Consider the following 14199-nt stretch of genomic DNA (forward strand, 5'->3'; position numbering starts at 1 on the left):
TAGCACAGCCTCCCTGCCTGAGGGAGTTGTCGGCAAGGCAGATTTGAGGAAACGGCGGGGGGGAGACGCCTCGAATTCCAGCTTGTACCCCTGAGATACTACTTGAAGGATCCAGGGATCCACCTGTGAGCGAGCCCACTGATCGCTGAAATTTTTGAGGCGGTTCCCCCACCGTACCTGGCTACGCCTGTGGAGCCCCCGCGTCATGCGGTGGACTCAGAGGAAGCGGGGGAAGAATTTTGATTCTGGGAACTGGCTGACTGGTGCAGCTTTTTCCCTCTTCCCTGTGCAGAAAGGAAGCGCCTTTGACCCGCTTGCTTTTCTGAAGCCGAAAGGACTGTACCTGATAATACAGTGCTTTCTTAGGCTGTGAGGAAACCTGAGGTAAAAAATTTTCTTCCCAGCTGTTGCTGTGGATACGAGGTCCCAGAGACCATCCCCAAACAAATCCTCACCCTTATAAGGCTCTATGTGCCTTTTAAAGTCAGCATCACCTGTCCAGTGTCGGGTCTCTAATACCCTCCTGACAGAATGGACATTGCATTAATTCTGGATGCCAGCCGGCAAAATATCCCTCTGTGCATCCCTCATATATAAGACGACGTCTTATGTTCGCAAAATAGTATCCCTGTTTGACAGGGTTACAGACCACGCTGCAGCAGCACTATCTGCAGGTCTCAGTCTAGTACCTGAGTGTGTAAATACAGACTTCAGGATAGCCTCCTGCTTTTTATCAGCAGGTACCTTCAAAGTGGCCGTATCCTAAGACGGCAGTGCCACCTTTTTTGACAAACGTGTGAGCACCTTATTCACCCTAGGGGATATCTCCCAGCGTAACTTATCCTCTGGCGGGAAAGGGTACGCCATCAGTAACTTTTTAGAAATTACCAGTTTCTTATCGAGGGAACCCACGCTTTTTCACACTTCATTCACTCATTTGATGGGGGAACAAAACACTGCCTGCTTTTTCTCCCCAAACATAAAACCCTTTTTTAGTGGTACTTGGGTTAATGTCAGAAATGTGTAACACATTTTTTATTGCCGGGATCATGTAACGGATGTTCCTAGTGGATTGTGTATATGTCTCAACCTCGTCGACACTGGAGTCAGACTCCGTGTCGACATCTGTGTCTGCCATCTGAGGGAGCGGGCGTTTTTGAGCCCCTGATGGCCTTTGAGACGCCTGGGCAGGCGCGGGCTGAGAAGCCGGCTGTCCCATAGCTGTTACGTCATCCAGCCTTTATGTAAGGAGTTGACACTGTCGGTTTATACCTTCCACCTATCCATCCACTCTGGTGTCGGCCCCACAGGGGGCGACATCACATTTATCGGCATCTGCTCTGCCATCACATAAGCCTCCTCATCAAACATGTCGACACAGCCGTACCGACACACCGCACACACACACAGGGAATGCTCTGACTGAGGACAGGACCCCACACAGCCCTTTGGGGAGACAGAGAGAGAGTATGCCAGCACACACCAGAGCGCTATATAATTTTGGGATTAACACTATATTGAGTGAATTTTTCCCAATAGCTGCTTGTATATACAATATTGCGCCTAAGTTTTGTGCCCCCCCTCTCTTTTTAACCCTTTGAGCATGAAAACTACATGGGAGAGCCTGGGGAGCTGTCTTCCAGCTGCACTGTGAAGAGAAAATGGCGCCAGTGTGCTGAGGGAGAAGCCCCGCCCCTTTTTCAACTGACTTTCTCCCGCTTTTTCTGGAATACTGGCAGGGGTAATTTTACATCTATATAGCCTCTAGGACTATATATGATGTAGATTTGCCAGCCAAGGTGTCATATATTTCCCTCAGGGCGCCCCCCCCCAGCGCCCTGCACCCTCAGTGACCGGAGTGTGAAGTGTGCATGAGGAGCAATGGAGCACAGCTGCAGTGCTGTGCGCTACCTTGGTGAAGACCGAAGTCTTCTGCTGCCGATTTTCCGGACCTCTTCTTGCTTCTGGCTCTGTAAGGGGGACGGCGGCGCGGCTCCGGGAACGAACACCAAGGCCAGTTCCATGCGGTCGATCCCTCTGGAGCTAATGGTGTCCAGTAGCCTAAGAAGCCCAAGCTAGCTGCAAGCAGGTAGGTTCGCTTCTTCTCCCCTTAGTCCCTCGATGCAGTGAGCCTGTTGCCAGCAGGTCTCACTGTAAAATAAAAAACCTAAAATAAACTTTCTTTCTAGGAGCTCAGGAGAGCCCCTAGTGTGCTTCCAGCTCGGCCGGGCACAGAAATCTAACTGAGGTCTGGAGGAGGGTCATAGTGGGAGGAGCCAGTGCACACCAGATAGTACCTAATCTTTCTTTTAGAGTGCCCAGTCTCCTGCGGAGCCCGTCTATTCCCCATGGTCCTTACGGAGTTCCCAGCATCCACTAGGACGTCAGAGAAAAGTCTTGCTGTCACGTCTTTCCTAGCCTTTATCAGCGTAGGAATAACTGCATCCGGAATGCCCTTTTCCGCTAGGATCCGGCGTTCAACCGCCATGCCGTCCAACGCAGCCGCGGTAAGTCTTGGATCAGACAGGGTCCCTGTTGCAACATGTCCTGACCGAGAGGCAGAGGCCATGGGTCCTCTGAGAGTATTTCTTGCAGTTCCAGGTACCGAGTCCTTCTTGGCCAATCCGGAGCAAAGAATATTGTTCACACTCATCCGTTTATTACAATTCTCAGCCCTTGGGTCTGAGAGGAAGAGGAGGGAATATATAGACCGACTGGAACACCCACGGTGTTACTAGTGCGACCACAGCTATCGCCTGAGAGTCCCTTGACCCAGCGTAAAACCTTTTTTATCTTTTTATTGAGGTGGGACGCCATGTAGTCCACCTGAGGCAGTTTCCATCAATTTGCAAAACTGCGTGAAGACTTCCTGATGAAGTCACTACTTTCCCGGGTGGAGGTCGTGTCCACTCCCGGAATGAACACTGCTGACAGTGCGCTTACTTGATTCTCCGCCCAGCGAAGAATTCTGGTGGCTTCTACCCTCGCCACCCTGCTCCTTGTGCCGCCCTGGCGGTTTACATGAGCCCCTGCGGTCTGACTGGATCAGAACCGGTTGGTCGCGAAGCAGGAACTCCGCTTGACTTAGGGCGTTGTATATGGCCCTTAGTTCCAGGATATTGATGTGAAGGCAAGTCTGTTGGCTTGACCACAAACCTTGGAATTTTCTTCCCTGTGTAACTGCCCCCCACCCTCGGAGGCTTGCATCCGTGGTCACCAGGACCCAGTCCTGAATGCCGAATCTGCGGCCCTCGACAAGGTGAGCACTCCGCAGCCACCACAGGAGAGACACCCTGGCCCTGGGCGATAGGGTGATTAACCGATGCATCTGAAGATGTGATCCGGACCACTTGTCCAGTAAGTTCCATTGTCCTTGCATGGAACCAGCCGAAGGGGATGGCCTCGTATGATGCCATCATCCTTCCCAGGACTCGAGTGCAGTGATGCACTGACACCTGTTTTGGTTTTCAATGGATTCCTGACCAGTGTCATGAGCTCCTGAGCTCTCTCTATCGGGAGATAAACCCTCTTCTGGTCTGTGTCTAGGATCATGCCTAGGCGAGGCAGATGAGCTGTAGGAACCAACTGCGACTTCGGAATATATAGAATCCAGTCGTGTTGCCGTTTCACTTCCAGAGAAGGTGATACGCTGTCCAGCAACTGCTCTCTTGATCTCGCTTTTATGAGGAGATCATCCAAGTATGTGATAAGTGACACCTTGCTTCCGCAGGAGCACCATCATATCCGCCATTACCTTGGTGAAATTGGTAATGACAATCCCGTACCGCAATTCTGAGGTACGCCTGATGAGGTGGATAAATGGGGACACGAAGGTATGCATCCCTTATGTCCCGATTCATTTCAGGCTTGCAATGACCGCTCTTAGCGATTCCATCTTGAACCTGAACCTTTTCAGGTATATGTTCAGGGATTTTAATACAATATGGGTCTAACCGAACCGTCTGGTTTCGGGATTATAACATGGTCGAATAATAACACCCTCTTGTTGAAGGAGGGGACCCTTGACCACCACCTGTTGAAGATACAATTTACGAATTGCAGTTAACACTGGCTCCCTCTCTTGGGGGGAAGCCCGCCGGGTCCTCGGTGAAGGGGCATCTTCTCACAGTCCAGCCTGTATCCCTGCGATACAATTTCTATTGCCCAGGGATCTAACAGGGAGTGAACCCACTTGTGGCTGAACTTACGAAGGCGTGTCCCCACCGGGCCTAGCTCCGCTTGTGGAGTCCCAGCGACATGCGGTGGATTTTTGTAGAGGCCGGGGAGGACTTCTGTTCCTGGGGACTAGCTGTGTTGTACAGCTTCTTTCCTCTGCCCCCGGCTCTGACAAGAAAGGACGCACCTCAGACTTTCTTGTTTCTTTATTCGAAAAGCTGCATTTAATAATGTCGTGCTTTCCTAGGCTGTGCAGGAATATAAGGCAAAATAATAAGAATTTACTTACCGATAATTCTATTTCTCGTAGTCCGTAGTGGATGCTGGGGACTCCGTCAGGACCATGGGGTTTAGCGGCTCCGCAGGAGACAGGGCACAATAATAAAAGCTTTAGGATCAGGTGGTGTGCACTGGCTCCTCCCCCTATGACCCTCCTCCAAGCCTCAGTTAGGATACTGTGCCCGGACGAGCGTGCATAATAAGGAAGGATATTGAATCCCGGGTAAGACTCATACCAGCCACACCAATCACACCGTACAACCTGTGATCTGAACCCAGTTAACAGTATGATAACAACGAAGGAGCCTCTGAAAAGATGGCTCACAACAAGAATAACCCGATTTTTGTAACAATAACTATGTACAAGTATTGCAGACAATCCGCACTTGGGATGGGCGCCCAGCATCCACTACGGACTACGAGAAATAGAATTATCGGTAAGTAAATTCTTATTTTCTCTAACGTCCTAAGTGGATGCTGGGGACTCCGTCAGGACCATGGGGATTATACCAAAGCTCCCAAACGGGCGGGAGAGTGCGGATGACTCTGCAGCACCGAATGAGAGAACTCCAGGTCCTCCTCAGTCAGGGTGTGCCCCTGACCAAGTAGCAGCTCGGCAAAGTTGTAAAGCCGAGACCCCTCGGGCAGCCGCCCAAGATGAGCCCACTTCCTTGTGGAATGGGCTTTTACTGATTTTGGCTGTGGCAAGCCTGCCACAGAATGTGCAAGCTGAATTGTACTACAAATCCAGCGAGCAATCGTCTGCTTAGAAGCAGGAACACCCATCTTGTTGGGTGCATACAGGCTAAACAGCGAGTCAGATTTTCTGACTCCAGTCGTCCTGGAAACATATATTTTCAGGGCCCTGACAACGTCAAGTAACTTGGAGTCCTCCAAGTCCCTAGTAACCGCAGGTACCACAATAGGTTGGTTCATGTGAAAAACAGAAAACACCTTAAGGAGAAATTGAGGACGAGTCCTCAATTCTGCCCTGTCAGAATAAAAAATTAAGTAAGGGCTTTTATATGATAAAGCCGCCCATTCTGACACACGCCTGGCTGAAGCCAGGGCTAATAGAATCTTCACCTTCCATGTGAAATATTTTAATTCCACAGTGGTGAGTGGATCCAACCAATGTGACTTTAGGAAACTCAAAACAACATTGAGATCCCAAGGTGCCACTGGGGGCACAAAAGGAGGCTGTATATGCAGTACCCCTTTTACAAACGTCTGAACTTCAGGCACTGAAGCCAGTTCTTTCTGGAAGAAATTCGACAGGGTCGAAATTTGAACCTTAATGGACCCTAATTTTAGGCCCATAGACAGTCCTGTTTTCAGGAAATGTAGGAAACGACCCAGTTGGAATTCCTCTGTAGGGACCTTCTTGGCCTCACACCACGCAACATATTTTCGCCCAATGCGGTGAAAATGTTTTGCGATTACATCCTTCCTGGCTTCGACCAGGGTAGGGATGACTTCATCTGGAATGCCCTTTCAGGATCCGGCGTTCAACTGCCATGCCGTCAAACGCAGCCGCTGTAAGTCTTGGAACAGACAAGGCCCCTGCTGGAGCAGGTCCTCTCTTAAAGGTAGAGGCCACGGTTCTTCCGTGAGCATCTCTTGAAGTTCCGGGTACCAAGTCCTTCTTGACCCATCCGGAACCACGAGTATCATTCTTACTCATCTCCTTCTTATGATTCTCAGTACTTTTGGTATGAGATGCATAGGAGGGAACACATACCCTGACTGGTACACCCACAGTGTTACCAGAGCGTCCACCGCTATTGCCTGAGGGTCCCTTGACCTGGCGCAATATCTGTCTAGTTTTTTGTTCAGGCGGGACGCCATCATGTCCACCTTTGGTTTTTCCCAACGGTTTACAATCATGTGGAAGACTTCCCGCTGAAGTCCCCACTCTCCCGGGTGGAGGTTATGCCTGCTGAGGAAGTCTGCTTCCCAGTTTTCCACTCCCGGAATTAACACTGCTGAGAGTGTTATCACATGATTTTTCGCCCAGCGAAGAATCCTTGCAGTTTCTGCCATTTCCCTCCTGCTTCATGTGCCGCCCTGTCTGTTTACGTGGGCGACTGCCGTGATGTTGTCCCACTGGATCAATACCGGCTGACCTTGAAGCAGAGGTCTTGCTAAGCTTAGAGCCTTGTAAATTGCCCTTAGCTCCAGTATATTTATGTGGAGAGAAGTCTCCAGACTTGATCACACTCCCTGGAAATTTTTTCCTTGTGTGACTGCTCCCCAGCCACTCAGGCTGGCATCCGTGGTCACCAGGACCCAGTCCTGAATGTCGAATCTGCGGCCCTTTCATAGATGAGCACTCTGCAGCCACCGCAGAAGAAAACACCCTTGTCCTTGGAGACAGGGTTATCCGCTGATGCATCTGAAGATGCGATCCGGACCATTTTCCCAGCAGATTCCACTGAAAGGTTCTTGCGTGAAATCTACCGAATGGGATCGCTTTGTAAGAAACCACCATTTTTCACAGGACCCTTGTGCAATGATGCACTGATACTTTTCCTGGTTTTAGGAGGTTCCTGACTAGCTCGGATAACTCCCTGGCCTTCTTCTCCGGGAGAAAACATCCTTTTCTGGACTGTGTCCAGAATCATTCCTAGGAACATTAGACGTGTCGTCGGAAAAGCTGCGATTTTGGAATATTTAGAAACCACTCGTGCTGTCGTAGAACTACTTGAGATAGTGCTACTCCGACCGCCAACTGTTCTCTGGACCTTGCCCTTATCAGGAAAGCGTCCATATTTCTTTTAGGAAGAATCATCATTTCGGCCATTACCATGGTAAAGACCCGGGGTGCCGCGGACAATCCAAACGGCAGCGTCTGAACTGATAGTGACAGTTCTGTACCACGAACCTGAGATACCCTTGGTGAGAAGGGCAAAATTTGGACATGTAGGTAAGCGTCCCTGATATCCAGTGACACCATATCGTCCTGGTTCGCTATCACTGCTCTGAGTGACTCCATCTTGATTTGAACCCTTGTATGTAATTGTTCAAATCTTTTAGATCTCACCGAGCCGTTTGGCTTCAGTACCACAATATAGTGTGGAATAATACCCCTTCCCTTGTTGTAGGAGGGGTACTTTGATTATCACCTGCTGGGAATACAGCCTGTGAATTTTTTCCCAATACTGCCTCCCTGTCGGAGGGAGACGTTGGTAAAGCAGACTTCAGGAACTTGTGAGGGGAAGACGTCTCGAATTTCCAATGTACACCTGGGATACTACGTGTAGGATCCAGGAGACCACTTGCGAGTGAGCCCACTGCGTGCTGAAACTCTTGAGATGACCCCCCACCGCACCTGAGTCCGCTTGTATGGCCCCAGCGTCATGCTGCGGACTTGGCAGAAGCTGTGGAGGACTTCTGTTCCTGGGAATGGGCTGCCTGCTGCAGTTTTCTTCCCTTTCCTCTAACCCTGGGCAGATATGACTGGCCTTTTGCCCGCCTGCCTTTATGGGTACGAAAGGACTGAGACTGAAAAGACTGTGTCCTTTTCTGCTGAGATGTGACTTGGGGTAACAAAAGTGGATTTTCCAGCTGTTGCCATGGCCACCAGGTCCGATGGACCGCCCCTTTATACGGCAATACTTCCATGTGCCGTCTGGAATCTGCATCACCTGACCACTGTCGTGTCTATAAACATCGTCTGGCAGATATGGACATCACATCTACTCTTGATGCCAGAATGCAAATATCCCTCTGCGCATCTCGCATATATAGAAATGCATCCTTAAAATGCTCTATAGTCAATAAAATATTGTTCCTGTCAAGGGTATCAATATTTTCAGTCAGGAAATCCGACCAAGCCCCCCCAGCGCTGCACATCCAGGCTGAGGCGATTGCTGGTCGTAGTATAACACCAGTATGTGTGTATATACTTTTTAGGATATTTTTCAGCTTCCTATCAGCTGGCTCCTTGAGGGCGGCCGTATCTGGAGACGGTAACGCCACTTGTTTTTATAAGCGTGTGAGCGCCTTATCCACCCTAAGGTGCGTTTCCCAACTCGCCCTCACTTCTGGCGGGAAAGGGTATACCTCCAATAATTTTCTATCGGAGGAAACCCACGTATCATCACACACTTTAATTTATCTGATTCAGGAAAAACTACAAGTAGATTATTCCCACCCTACATAATACCCTTATTTGTGGTACTTGTAGTATCAGAAATATGTAACACCTCCTTCATTGCCCTTAACATGTAACGTGTGGCCCTAAAGGAAAATACGTTTGTTTCTTCACCGTCGACACTGAAGTCAGTGTCCGTGTCTGTGTCGACCAACTGAGGTAAATGGGCGTTTTTACAAGCCCCTGACGGTGTCTGAGACGCCTGGACAGGTACTAATTTGTTTGCCGGCCGTCTCATGTCGTCAACCGACCTTGCATCGTGTTGACATTATCACGTAATTCCTAAATAAGCCATCCATTCCGGTGTCGACTCCCTAGAGAGTGACATCACCAATACAGGCAATTTGCTCCGCCTCCTCACCAACATCGTCCTCCTACATGTCGACACACACGTACCGACACACAGCACACACACAGGGAATGCTCTGATAGAGGACAGGACCCCACTAGCCCTTTGGGGAGACAGAGGGAGAGTTTGCCAGCACACACCAAAAACGCTATAATTATACAGGGACAACCCCTTATACAAGTGTTTTCCCTTATAGCATTTTCACATATGTAATCATATCGCCAAATAAGTGCCCCCCCTCTCTGTTTTAACCCTGTTTCTGTAGTGCAGTGCAGGGGAGAGCCTGGGAGCCTTCCTCACAGCAGAGCTGAGCAGGAAAATGGCGCCGTGTGCTGAGGAGAATAGGCCCCGCCCCCTAAAACGGCGGGCTCTTCTCCCGGAGTTTGTGAGATCTGGCAGGGGTTAAATACATCCATATAGCCTCAAGGGCTATATGTGATGTATTTTAGCCATAAAAAAGGTATAATACATTGCTGCCCAGGGCGCCCCCCCCAGCGCCCTGCACCCTCAGTGACCGCTGGTATGAAGTGTGCTGACAACAATGGCGCACAGCTGCAGTGCTGTGCGCTACCTTATGAAGACTGAAAGTCTTCTGCCGCCTGTTTCTGGACCTCTGGACCTCTTCAACTTCGGCATCTGCAAGGGGGGTCGGCGGCACGGCTCCGGGACGAACCCCAGGGTGAGACCTGTGTTCCGACTCCCTCTGGAGCTAATGGTGTCCAGTAGCCTAAGAAGCAAATCCATCCTGCACGCAGGTGAGTTTACTTCTCTCCCCTAAGTCCCTCGTAGCAGTGAGCCTGTTGCCAGCAGGACTCACTGAAAATAAAAAACCTAACTTAAACTTTTATTCTAAGCAGCTCAGGAGAGCCACCTAGATTGCACCCTTCTCGGCCGGGCACAAGAATCTAACTGAGGCTTGGAGGAGGGTCATAGGGGGAGGAGCCAGTGCACACCACCTGATCCTAAAGCTTTTATTATTGTGCCCTGTCTCCTGCGGAGCCGCTAAACCCCATGGTCCTGACGGAGTCCCCAGCATCCACTTAGGACGTTCGAGAAATCAGAATTACCAGCTATAGCTGTGGAGACCAGGCCCGAGAACCTTTCTCCACACAATCCACAGCCTTCCATATGCCTCTTAAGTCGGCATCATCTGTCCAATGTATATTCTACAGGACACGTCAAGCAGAAATCGACATAGCTTTTGTCTCTAGGACCCAGTATACTCATGTCCCTTTGGGCATGCTATATAATTATATATCTATCACTTAAGACAGCATCTTAAAATATTTATATGCATACTAGGGTCTCAATCTCTGCTGATAAGGTACCTGTCCACGCTGCCACAGCGCTATAAACCCATGCCGACACAATCGCCGGTCTGGGTAGTATACTAGAATGTGCACACTATCTACAGGATCCCTGAGAATAGCTAGTGCAAACAGGACACCCAAGGGGAAGATTCTCAACACATCCTGGCCCTAGTGGGGAAAGGATACAGCCTGAGAATTCTCTTGTGGGAAGCTGCCGTCTCTTGTCTGGAGATTCCCGCTCTTTTTCCTCATGAGAGGAGGGAAATTTACCTCAGCATTCTTCCCCTTAACATGTGTACTCTCGTGTCAGGGACAGATGAGTCATCAGTGATATGCAAATCATCTTTTATTCCAATAATCATATATTGAATATCTTTTAGCCCTCTTGGCTGTAACTTTGCATTATCGTAGTCGACAGTGGAGTTAAACTCCGTGTCGATACTTTGTTATTTTGGATAGTGAACATAGAGAGACTCTGAAGGACTCTGTGACATAGGGACAGACCAGGGTAGATTTCCTTTCTGTTCCCTAACTTTTTGTGCAATAATTTTACCTCAGCACTTACACATATCCAAACAGGTGTCGGCGTTGTCGACGGAGACACCCTCCCACACACATATCAGCTCTATCACCTCCTTAGAGGAGCCTTTTACCTCAGACATGTCGACACACGCGTACCGACACACCACACACACAGGGGATGCTCTATTTGAAGACAGTTCCCCCACCAGGCCCTTTGGAGAGACAGAGAGAGAGTATGCCAGCACACACCACAGCGCTATATAATACAGGGATGTACACTATACTGAGTGATTTTTCCCCTATAGCAGCTTATATACACAGTTTTGCGCCTAAATTTATGTGCCCCCCCTCTCTTTTTTACCCTTTGTGTACCAGGATATTGCAGGGGAGAGCCTGGGGAACTTCCTTCCAGCTGAGCTGTGAAGAGAAAATGGCGCCGGTGTGCTGAGGAAGAAGGCCCGGCCCCCTCAGCGGCGGGCTTCTGTCCTTTTATGTACTTTAATGGCGGGGGTTAATGCACATATACAGTTTATCAGACTGTATTATGTGCTTTTCGCCAAGTAAGGTAATCTAATTGCTGCCCAGGGCGACCCCCCCCAGCGCCCTGCACCCATCAGTGACCGGAGTGTGTGGTGTGCTAAGGGAGCAATGGCGCACAGCTGCAGTGCTGTGCGCTACCTTAATGAAGACCGGAGTCTTCAGCCGCCGATTTTCAACTTCTCTTCGTTCTTCTGGCTCTGCAAGGGGGACGGCGGCGCGGCTCCGGGACCGGACGACCGAGGACTGGGCCTGTGTTCGATCCCTCTGGAGCTAATGGTATCCAGTAGCCTTAGAAGCCCAAGCTAGCTGCAAGCAGGTAGGTTCGCTTCTCTCCCCTCAATCCCACGTAGCAGTGAGTCTGTTGCCAGCAGATCTCACTGAAAATAAAAAAACCTAACAAATACTTTCTTTTCTAGGAAGCTCAGGAGAGCCCCTAGGGTGCATCCAGCTCTGGCCGGGCACAGATACTAACTGAGGTCTGGAGGAGGGGCATAGAGGGAGGAGCCAGTGCACACCAGATATAGTACCTAATCTTTCTTTTAAGAGTGCCCAGTCTCCTGCGGAGCCAGTCTATACCCCATGGTCCTTACGGAGTACCCAGCATCCACTACGACGTCAGAGAAAAATATTTTACTCTTGATAAAACTGAATATAAGTGTAAAATTTGCTTATATTACTACATTAAAAACTTGCTTACATTATATATTTCTATATATATCTCAATGTGCTCATTTACCAGTCTTGTCTAATTCATTGTGCATGCTTAATAAAAATGTAAAATAAATGACAAGAAAGGTTCAGTTTAAATAAAATACTAATGTAAAAAGTAACAGTAATAATTGTTATTTATAACCAAACTTCCCACATCCTTAACTAGCAAAACTGTGAGTGACATGTTAGGGACTCAAACAGCTGCAAAGGTACTCACCACCAACAAGTGCTGCAACGACTCTTACCCAACCATAAACAGCTGTTCGTGAAGCTAAACCTGGGTACACACCTGTCCAATACTCCAGGGATCCAACTCGACACCAGACTGTTGACACAATCCTACTGGAGAACAAGGTCGCAGATTCAACACCCAATCTATGCGTACAAACCTGTTCAATCTACATCTGCTGAAAGGATTTTATCACCATATACACTCCCTCGATTTTGGCAGACCGGCTGTCACTCACACACATTAATTGGTAGAAGAACTGGGCAAACCAGTCGCCACATACACACTTCTATACTGATCAGGTGATCTGCGATCTGGTATCCTGATTTTTCAGCAAGTTTAAAAATCTTAACAAGACCAGACGCCCAGGATTGCATGAGACCAGAGGTCTTGTGAGTGTACACTCACTACCAATATCTCACAAACTCGGAATTTGGATTGGATGAGAATTGGACAAGTGTGTACCCAGCTTAACGCAGGTGCTGATCACATGCGACATGTTTGAATTTATATTGGTTCCACTCCACAACACTTCTGCTAGTCGGGGAGGGAATGTTGGGTAAGAAGAAAATGTTGGGGAATATATCATTGGGGGCCTAATTCAGATCTGATCGCAGCAGCAAATATGTTAGCCAATGGGCCAATCCATGTGCACTGCAAGGGGGGGGGGCAGATATAACATGTGCAGAGAGTTATAGGCCCTACACACTTAAAGATTTTACTGAACGATATGAACGTTCTCGTTCATTGATGAACGAGAACCCGTTCATATCGCTCAGTGTGTATGCACCAACGATGAACGATGTGCAGCCCCGCGCTCGTTCATCGGTGGTGCCGGCTCGTTCATACCTGCAGGCCATATTAGCATGCAGGGCTATGGAGCCGGGTAACGGACGGAGTGAAGAAATTCACTTCCCCCATCACCCGTCACAAACGCCGCCGGGTCGTCCATCGGGCAGCTCGCTGAGTGTGTAGGGCCCATTTGATTTGGGTGAGTTATTTTGTTTCTGTGCAGGGTAAATACTGGCTGCTTTAATTTTACACTGCAATTTAGACTTCAGTTTGAACACACCCCACCCAAATCTAACTCTCTCTGCACGTTATACCTCCCCCCCCTGCAGTGCACATGGTTTTGCCCATTAGCTAACAATGTTGCTGCTGCGATCAGTTCTGAATTAGGCCCAGGGTCCAAGTTTGCTGGAGGTACATGATGCCAGCCAATCTTGGACATTTTTTAAGATGCCAATCATTTACAAGGCATGGTAATGCCTTCCAACAAATAACAAGTGGCGCTTGACAATCAGATGAAATTAAAAAACATTTATTTGTATACAATGTGTAAAAATTACAACAAACTCCCGGGAGAATAAAATAATAATATAAATTTCACAGCAATAAAAATGTGCACTATTTTATAGCTTCATTATCAATTACTCAGAAAACCATTAGTAATAGGTGAACTTATTTGCACATGCTTATTTGGTAACTGCGCCTGGGAAGTTTTCAGCTGTGTTAAGTTCACTAAGTACACACAAAATTTTAATGAAAAAATGTATGTAACTAATGAATATTAAATCTGAACATGAGTCACTCACGGCTTTATATGCCAGAAGGAATTGCGTGCATCACAGATCCATTGCGGTGGATAACTGGTTAAACAGTGAATGAAAGAGTTACCTCCGCTGGGCAGGAGCCTTGGCAGGTAATGCCTTGTAAATGATTGCCGCTTTAAGATCGGTCGTCAACCCTCACCTCCGGCAAACTCTGACCCTATTACATACAGTATGTCCCGTTGTCTGTATATAACCTTTAGAGCAGAGCCATTTCTGTCCTTTATGGCAGATAAACCCACCTAACATTTCCTTCAGTCACACAAACTTTAAACAAGAATTAACACTAATGTGTGTCTGTGACGAAAGTTTGTAAA

At 48.5% G+C, this 14199-nt stretch overlaps 1 protein-coding gene across 3 annotated transcripts in view; it reads right to left on the reverse strand.

Moving 5' to 3' along the window:
- The window catches only part of TANGO2 (transport and golgi organization 2 homolog), a 166377-nt gene that overhangs the window by 134418 nt on the left and 17760 nt on the right, over positions 1-14199 (reverse strand). Inside the window, exon 2 of one of the 3 annotated variants that reach the window (XM_063964726.1) lies at positions 12333-12385. The exons of 1 other annotated variant lie outside the window; for it this stretch is intronic. The gene's annotated coding sequence lies outside the window, so the exon portion shown is untranslated. Of the gene's footprint in view, positions 1-12260; positions 12386-14199 lie in introns of all 3 variants that reach the window. One more of the 3 variants, XM_063964725.1, reaches the window with a different exon arrangement.

Source organism: Pseudophryne corroboree, chromosome 1, assembly GCF_028390025.1.
Source record: "Pseudophryne corroboree isolate aPseCor3 chromosome 1, aPseCor3.hap2, whole genome shotgun sequence".
NCBI lineage: Eukaryota > Metazoa > Chordata > Amphibia > Anura > Myobatrachidae > Pseudophryne > Pseudophryne corroboree.